This window comes from Danio rerio, chromosome 1 (assembly GCF_052040795.2).
Source record: "Danio rerio strain M-AB ecotype USA chromosome 1, GRCz13ab, whole genome shotgun sequence".
In the NCBI taxonomy this organism is placed as follows: Eukaryota; Metazoa; Chordata; class Actinopteri; order Cypriniformes; family Danionidae; genus Danio; species Danio rerio.
Genome location: NC_141021.1, coordinates 7,272,579 through 7,282,718, shown reverse-complemented (window position 1 = coordinate 7,282,718; position 10,140 = coordinate 7,272,579).

The window sequence follows — 10,140 nt, the reverse complement described above, 5'->3', positions numbered from 1 at the left end:
CTTATAACTCAGCCACACAAAGTCTGACCAGCCTGAAAATTTACATGGTTGATTAAAATCCTCTCCTAAAGACATCTACATGCCAATTTAGAGTCACAGTCATAGCGCCACCTGCTGGCAACAGGAAATTACATATAACTCAGCCAAACAATGTCCAATCTGGCTGAAAATTCACATGGTTGATAGGATTCCTCTACTGAAAGTATCTACATGCAAATCTTGAGTCACAGTCATAGCGCCACCTGCTGACAAGAGGAAGTTTGGCATGAGTGTGTTATTTTCTCAGGTTCTTTATATAAATCGGCTTAAATTATTATTGTTCGCTGTTCTCTGTCTTCCTGATCCCAACGGGCGGCGGTGAGCCCGGGTGCGAGGTCCCTATCATCGCTGCTTGCAGCTTTAATTATTATTATTATTATTCTTTTCCGGAATGAATCGCGATTTTGAGGGGCTAAACATGCCCGAAAACTCACGGAACTTTGCACACGCCTCAGAAGTGGCGAAAATTTACGTTTATTATGGGTCTCGGAAGTGGGCGTGGCAAAATGACTCTACAGCGCCACCTAGAAAAATTAAACGGACGAGCCCCCGATCCATGAATCACGCACATGCACGAAAATTGGCACACACCTCAAACATGCCAAAACATACGAAAAAGTCTCTTGGAGCCATATCTCAAATCCAACAGGAAGTCAGATATTTTTAACTTCCTGCAGCGAAAAAGTGGCATTTTTGCCATTTCCAGGCGTTGTATTTTAACGAACTCCTCCTAGGGATTTTATCCGATCAACACCAAAATTAGGTTTTGTCATCTAAAGGCCTTGGCGATGTTAAATTGCGAAGCTTTAGAGTTTTCGTCGATGGGTGTGTCCGTGGCGGCTTCGCAAACTTTGACGATTCGCCACAAAACAGGAAGTCATTATAACTCAGTGATACATTATCCGATCTGCCTCAAAATTCACACGCTTGATAAGCGTCCTGACCTGAACACGTTTACATGCCACTATCCAGATACAGTTATAGCGCCACCTGCTGGCCACAGGAAATGACATGTTTTACAGTGTGACAAACTCCTCCCACAAACTTTATTGTACCAGCACCAAATTTGAGTGGTGTTATCTGAAAGCTCTAGCGATGATATATTGTGAAGATCTAGAGTTTTCGCAGAGGGGCGTGTCTGTGGCGGCATGACAAACCTCAACGCTTCGCCATGGAACAGGAAGTCCTTATAACTCAACCACACCAAGTCCGATCAGCCTAAAACTTCACATGCTTGATAAAAGTCCTTTCCCGAACACATCCCCATAACAATAGTAAAGTGGGCGTGGCAAAATGACTCGACAGCGCCACCTATAAAAATTAAACGGACGAGCCCCTGATCTACGAATCACGCACATGCACGAAAATTGGCACACACCTCAACCACGCCAAAACATACGAAAAAGTCTCTTGGAGCCATATCTCAAACCCAACAAGAAGTCGGATATTTTTAACTTCCTGCGGCAAATAAGTGGCATTTTTGCCATTTCCAGGCGTTGTATTTTAACGAACTCCTCCTAGGGATTTTATCTGATCGACACCAAAATTAGGTTTTGTCATCTAAAGGCCTTGGCGATGTTAAATTGTGAAGCTTTAGAGTTTTTGTCAATGGGCGTGTCCGTGGCGGCCTCGCAAACTTTGACGATTCGCCACAAAATCGGAAGTCATTATAACTCAGGCATGCATTATCTAATCTGCCTCAAAATTCACATGTTTAATAAGAGTCCTGACCTGAACACATTTACATGCCAATATCCAGATACAGTTACAGCGCCACCTGCTGGCCACAAGAAATGTCATGATTTACAGAGTAATAAACTCCTCCCACAAAATTTTTCGTATCAGCTCCAAGTTTGGTTGGTTGTTATCTGAAAGTTCTAGCAATTACATTTTGTTAGGGTCTGAAATTTTCACAGAAGGGCGTGTCTGTGGCAGCATGACAAACCTCAACGCTTCGCCATGGAACAGGAAGTCCTCATAACTCAACCACACAAAGTCCGATCAGCCTGAAACTTCACATGGTTGATAAAAGTCCTCCCCTGAACACATTCACATAACAATATTGAGTCACAGTCATAGCGCCACCTGATAGCAGAAGGTAGTTTGGCTTATAACTCAGCCAAACAATGTCCGATCTGCCTGAAAATTCACAGGTTAGATGAGATGCCTCTCCTAAAGACATCTACATGCCGATCTTGAGTCACAGTTATAGCGCCACCTGCTGACAGGAGGAAGTTTTGCATAAATCTGTGATTTTTTCTCAGGTTCTTTATATATATCGGCTGAAATTAATATTGTTCGCTGTTCTCTGTTATCCTGAGGCTACCGGGCGGCGGTGAGCCTGGGTGCGAGGTCCCTATCATCGCTGCTTGCAGCTTTAATTAAAGATTGTAGCTGTGAGGAATCATTTACAATTAGTGCATGTTGAAATGACTGTGGAGTTCTCCTAGATGCAGAGACTGATTACTGCTTGTGCTTGACATTTGAGACCGAGCAGCTTTTCATAGCTGTCGTTTAATGCACAGGTAATCAGATCTGGTGTTTATGGTCTTCTCATGGTGTTATAGAGGATTTGTGGGGGAAAAACAAAAAGATGCATATTATACAGTGGCCAGCCTAAATGAGTACATATCTCTTATTTTAATTAATACTTTCTAAAGGATGTTAGACAGTAATATATTTACGTATTGCTGTACATTAGTCAATGCCAAAGCTGGAGCTAATTCAACAAAATGAGTGAAGATCACAGTGTAAAAATTTGTACTCCCCAAATGAATATGTTGGTGAAATTTTAAATCGTATTTTTAATATAGAGAAAAAATAATAGTAACCATAAACTTAGTTGAAATTTTGTAGTTTTTTTTTGTTGTTGTTGACATCTCATTTGAGTTTAAATGTATTTTATTGCTGTTCCTAAAGATGTCAGCTGACCACACACTTATTTTCATTCATTTATTAATTTTCCTTCGGCTTAGTCCCTTTATTCATCAGGGGTCATCACAGCATTAAAAAAAAAAAAAAAAGTGTAGTGTTCCTTTAAATGCACCAACACACATTGTCTATATTCACTGAGAAATTATTAAAACTATACACTCACTGGCCACTTTATTAGGTACACCTGTCCAACTGCTCGTTAACGCAAATATCTGAACAGCCAATCACATGGCAGCAACTCAATGCATTTAGGCATGTAGACATGGTCAAGGCGATCTGCTGCAGTTCAAACTGAGCATCAGAATAGAGAAGAAAGGCAATTTAAGTGACATATGGCTGTTGGTGCCAGATGGGCTGGTCTGAGTATTTCAGAAACTGTTGATCTACTGGGATTGTCATGCACAACTATCTCTAGGGTTTACAGAGATTGGGCCCAAAAAGAGAAAATATTCAGTGAGCGGCAGTTCTGTGGCTGTACTTGCTTTGTTGATGCCAGAGGTTAGAGGAGAATGGCCAGACTGGTTTGAGCTGATAGAAAGGCAACAGTAACTCAAATAACCACTCGTTACAGCCGAGGTCTACAGAAGAGCATTTCTGAACACACAACACATCCAACTTTGAGGCAGATGTGCTACAGCAGCAGAAGACCACACCGGGTGCCACTCCTGTTAGCTAACAACAGGAAACTGAGGCTACACAGACTCACCAAAATTGGACAACAGAAGATTGGGAAAATGTTGCCTGGTCTGATGGCTCTTGATTTCTGCTGCGACATTCGGATGGTCGGGTCAGAATTTGGCGTCAACAACAGGAAAGCATGGATCCATCCTGCCTTGTATCAGTGGTTTAGGCTGGTGGAGATGGTGTAATGGTGTGGGGGATATTTTCTCGGCACACTTTGGGCCCATTAGTACCAACTGAGCATTGTGTCAACACCACAGCCTACCCGAGTATTGTTGCTGACCATGTTCATCCCTTTATGACCACAGTGTACTCATCTTCTGATGGCTACTTCCAGCAGGATAACCCACCATGTCATAAAGCATGAATCATCTCAGACTGCTTTCTTGAACATGACAATGAGTTCACTGTACTCAAATGACCTCCACAGTCACCAGAGCTCAATCCAATAGAGCATCTTTGGTTTGGTGGAACGGGAAATTCACATCATAGATGTGCAGCCAATAAATCTGCAGCAACTGTGATGCTATCATGTCAATTTGGACCAAAATCTCAGGAATATTTCCAGTACCTTGTTTAATATGCCACAAAGGATTAAGGCAATACTGAAGCTTAAAGGGGGTCCTTGGTACTAGTAAGTTGTACCTATAAAGTGACCGGTTAGTGTATTTTTTAAGAGGATGTACTTATTTATGCTTTGCACTAGCTTATTATTGGTGCTACAGAACTGTAGTGCAATGTATCTGATACTGATATTAATGTACCAAATTTTGCTGAGGGAAGCTTTTACCATTGGACCATGTGTCTTGTTTAAGTCCAGTGTTACATTAATGTGTGCGTGTTAACACCTTATGTGTTGTTTATACACGACAAATGTTGCTCAGGTGGCTTCATGAAGCTGAAAACAGTCCCAGCAGACAAATCTGCCTAAACAGCATGAACACTTTTCCACACCAGCAGGGTGGACGCAGACTGCTGCTTCCTGTTGGGACGGAGGCAGAGAAAGCGCATTTACAAAAAAGTGTGTGTGTGTGTGTAAATCTGGGTTGAATTGAGCCACTTTTTCTAGCTGGATTGGAGGAAATGCCTTTTATTTCAGTGCTCAGATGGTATCAGCTTTCATTTATAAAGTGTTTTCTGGCTTGAAGCTGCTTTTGTGAACAAATATGGAGGTTTGGATTGGTTTTGACTGAGTATCGGCTGTTTTTTTAACTTTTTAAAAGAATGTGCACTCTGTGGAAAAGGGAAATATGTTTCAGCTGAAACCAGAACAAACAAGTCACGTGATCAGTAACGCAAATGTGCTTATTTGTACAAGTCACCTAGAAATTGTGTAGTATATTCATTTATAATTGCTATATTTGATATTTTAAAGGATTATGACTATTTTATGTTTTCTAATATAATCTGTCATGCCCAAATACTTTGTCTAATTTTTGGTTTAATAAAACAAAAACTGATTGTTTAGTTTAATTTTAGCTTTAAATTCAATTTAAATTTATTTTAATTGAATTGAATTTAAATTTGTATTTAATTTAGTTCTTATAATTTCATTTTTTAAATTTATTTAAAATATATTTTATCTAATTGGTTTAATTAAAAAATCCAGATTATTTCATTTAATTTTTGATTTATTTTATATTTAATTAAATTTTTTTTATTTCAGTTTAATTTAATTTAATTTTACTTGAATTATATTGTTAAAATAAAATGACATTTTCCTATTTTATTATTTTATTGAATTTTATTTGATATTAGATTGTATTATATTATATTTCATTTTATTTTTGGAAATTAAAAAAATTATATGGTTAAATGTAGTTTTTTTTTGATTGAAAAAAAATTATTCAACATAAACAAATGTTTATCAGGGTTTTGATTCATTCATTGAAAATAACTTTATTTTTTATATAGAACTGAATCAGTTTTAATGACCTCTGTGTAACATTCAGTATAACTGTGACATGATGGTTATTGTCATGTGCGTCATCAGTTTCGTCGAGGATTCCTCTTTAAAAAGAAAAAAAAGCATTGACGTGGATGTGTTTGGCCATGTGTTACTACCAGCCAAACACGTTCTCTCAGACCATTGCATTGTAACCCCCCCCCCCCAACTCGAGTAGGAAGGCCGTTCTGCAAGTTTGTTCAGTAATGAACTCGTGGTATTCAAACTATGACAGACTAACCCACCTGATTGGCTTATCTGATTGCATGTGTACACATGATGGTATGTGTTCCCAGTGTAAATTCTCAAGCTTTCTTTCAACCTGTTACCCATATCACCTGACACCTCAGAGTCAGTGAAGGATATTGATTTTTTTTTGTTTTTTTTGCATGTTTGAAACGTTATTGCAATTTAAAATAACATATTCTTATTAAATACATTTTATTCTAATAGGTTGATTTATTACTGAAGTAAAAATATTTTATCAGTGCTGTAAAACAGCTTCATTATTTTCTAATTCTTTATTTATTTATTTTTTCTTTGGAAGACTGGAAATCTTTGTATTAGTACTTAGATGACTTAGTACATCTTTGTTGTCACATTTAAACAATTTGCTGCATTGCTTTATCATTTCAAATCTACACTATAACATAGGGATTAAACTGCACTATCACATTTTAAATAGTGCTACCTCAGCAGCCCTTTGTGTTTTGGTACCAAAACTTAATACAAGGACTGATCGTTCCACCAGATCTGCAACAAATGAATGTCTGCCATTACCGGCTCTTAAAAACCATTATGGACAGAGATTTTTTTTGTGTGAATTTACAAAAGCCTGGAATGAGATCCCACCATGTCTAAAAACAATACCAACACTGAGACTTTTTGAAAAATCCCATGCTCGTCATCTAATGGTCAACAATCACTGTAGCCAGAGATAGTAGCCTGTCTCTCTTTACTTTGGATGTTTGGCGATTGTAATGTTCTCGCGTGTTGATGAATGAGATGTTAACGGGTGTCTGTATGTTTTTATGTTCTGTAGAGCAGGAACATGCTGAAAATTACCCGATTATCTTAGATTTTTTTCCTGTTTAAAAATAAAAAATAAATAAATAAAATAAATTGTTGCTGATTTAAATATTTCTGTTTATGTTCTAGATTCTTTCAAATGTTTTGGAGATGCTCCGATTAGGATTTTTGCAGCCGATACAGAGTAACAATTAAGATGCTTTATAATGCATAACGCACATTTTCCCTCTAAGTGGAGATTTCTCTTTAGATAAGAGAATAAATTAAGGATGCTAAATCCCTAAACGCGTGTTTTATAACCATATAGGTGTGAACATGTCATGTCCAAAAGTACTGTAGCTTTACAAAAACTAATAGCACAGATAAAATACGGTAAGAACAATTACAAACAATGCAATTTGGAAACATTGCAAGTGATGAAAGAAGAATTCAGCATGTCTCAACAAAATGTTTGGAGCGCATATTTAATGCTTAAGAAGTTAAAATGCACACCTATAAACTCATTACTAAAAGGTAATTGGCCTATAAACTAATGTTTATTGCAATAAGTATGTTACAAGAAGTTATATTATTAAATATTCATGTTAGAAAAAGTTTTATTTTTCTAATATTTCCAGGCAAGTTTTAGTGAACTTGCAATATTGTCAAAAAGCACAGAACTTTCAGTTGTTATATGTAAAAAGGCCTGAACGCATCCAAGGTCAATTAAATGTTATGCTCATCTCCAACTAACAAAAGTGGTTCATGAATTTGACCAGATCAATGACTACCGATTTTAAAATGTGATTAACAGCTGATACTGATCTCCAGCAAATCAATTGGAGCATCCTTAATATACATACACTGTAAAGCCAAAAAGTTAAAGTGCCTCAACGCATTTAAGGAAATCGATTGCAACAAACCATTTAAGTTCAAAAACTAATCCTAATGAGTTCTGTGAACTTAATCCATTTGAGTAAACAAACCAACTGAGTACTGTAAAACCAAATAAGTTAAGGCAACTCAAACCATTTGAGGAAACCGATTGCTACAAATCATTTGAGATCAAAAAAAAACTTATCTAAATGAGGACTGTGAACTTACTCCATTTAAGTTGATATAATGAGGTATTTAATTAACCCATTACCTTCAACTCTAAGTTTAAAACTCTTATCAAATGAGTAAAATTAACTTTCAGTAGAAAAGTCCGTTGACTGTTTGGTTTTGCAGTGTATATATTCTCCTGTCCTTAAGTTTTTTTTTTTTTTACCTATATGTTTTGTAATTTATTTTTGTAGCCTTAAAAAAAAAAAAAAAAAAAAAAAAAAAAAAAAAAAAATATATATATATATATATATATATATATATATATATATATATATATATATATATATACAATTATATATACACAATTATATATAATTTGTTTTTATAGTTTAATTTTCCTTTAGTCTTTTAATGAACACTTTACTTTAAGTTGTCACGACTAGCCTAAATAGTTAAATCTATTACTAACTATTAAACAATATTAGCTTTGATATACCAGACCTTATAAAGAGAGCAAGACACTCAAGGCAATGGATTTAAAAGAAGAGGAAAAAACTACAACAATAGCAGTCGAAATATTCATAAAATAGCAGTCACGTGTAGTTTGTACCTTATTTATTTGAGGTTTATTTTTTGCTCTAGTCTGTATGTTAGTCCGTATCGCCTGTCCAGTAGAATCAAACCGCTGAGCAACAGGAAACTCACACCTTTTATTGTCATCGCTTCCTTAGTTTCCATACATTCATCCACATGAGAACATCAGGCATACATTAAAGCTGCTGTTGTTTCCTAATCATGACTATAGGCTTTCTGGCAAACACATATGTGGTTTATTTCAGTTATCCTTTAGCAAGTCAAAAGAGGACAAACAAATGTTTTTTTAATTTAGTTTTACTTGCTAAATACTCTTATTTTCATTTAAATAAATCAAGACATAATTTTACACAACTGGTTCCTTTTGTTAAAAAAAGACACGTTCTACATAAATAATTACAATCAGTCACAGTTAGTATGCGGCTTATTCCAGGGTGTCCGCGGGGTATCCTAAAATGACCTAAATTTTAGGCCTTAAAATATTGTGTTGTACTTCTTAAATCATTTTAAACCGATCTTAATTTTTAAAGTTGTCAAGGTAATTTATATATATATATATATATATATATATATATATATATATATATATATATATATATATATATATATATATATATATATAATATTTACGTTTTTTATGGCAAAAAATGTCTTACTGATGTCTTTTTTTATTCAGGAAAAGAAAACAAAAATCTACAAAATTCCCCATAATAATAATAACAGCAATACATCCCTTTACATAATCTTCCATTTAAACAAAAACTATTAACAGAAAGAAGTGTAAGTGGACATAATATTTAAAAATAAGCATTTCAGTTTTATAACAGAAACATTAGGTTGAATACTAGTCATACTATTCAATTCATTTGAACCAAAAGCAAACAAATATATATTTGATTATTTGTGTATAGTGTTCTTCATAATAAATAGACTTTTAGCAATGTCTTTGTCTTGAAAACAGTTTTCTTGTTTTGATTCTTTAAAATGTGGTTAAGAAATAACTCCAGTTGTTTTCCCATTTCCATTGGTCCAACCTGGCCATTACAAAAAATTCTTAAGGTTCAAGCCTGTATAAGTCTAAAATCTCATTCATAATGGTTTAAAAAAGTATTAAATCTTGACCTGATGAAACCTGCAGAAGCCCTGTATCTAATCAGAATTGAATGCTTATACAGTACTGTGCAAAATTATTAACCAGCTTTGATGGCCTAAAACTTTTTCACAATATAATATCGATCAGTTTCTTTATTAAAAACAAAAAGAAAAAAATGGAAATGTGTACAAAAACAACAACAGCACAACATTTCCTCTTCAAGCAAAGGTCTGTTTAATGGGGCTTCCCTTTGCATCAAACACACTTTTGTTCCAATTGTCCTAACATTTTCTGAAATTATGTGCTGTGTAGCATCAGTTGACTTTTAGCACTTTCTAGAGTTCTTCTTCTTTAGGTTTAGAGTGTTATATCTTTCTTTTTCTGTCCAAGAGCCTCTATTATAGTTATTATTATAGTACTCTATTATATCATCATAGTCTGGACCCTGGGGAGGCCATTTCATGACTGTCTGTGTTTCGCTAGCTGTTTTCTTTATCCAAATAGGATTTTACCACAGTAAGCAAATCATTATCATGCTCAAATTAAAAACTATTATCACTGAAGACCTTTCCAGAAGGATGGGCATAATGGATTAAAATCTATCTGGACTTTTCAACATTCAGAATTCAATAAATTCAGAGATATTGCTAACAACGCTGATAGAAATGCTGCTCAAACCAGGACAAACAGCTTTACTCCAAGATTGTCTTTCACATGTCTTAAACAATTAAGCCAAAATAATTCAAACTCTAATCTATCCTAACAAACCATACATCAACTAAAAGGTAATTTACACTGG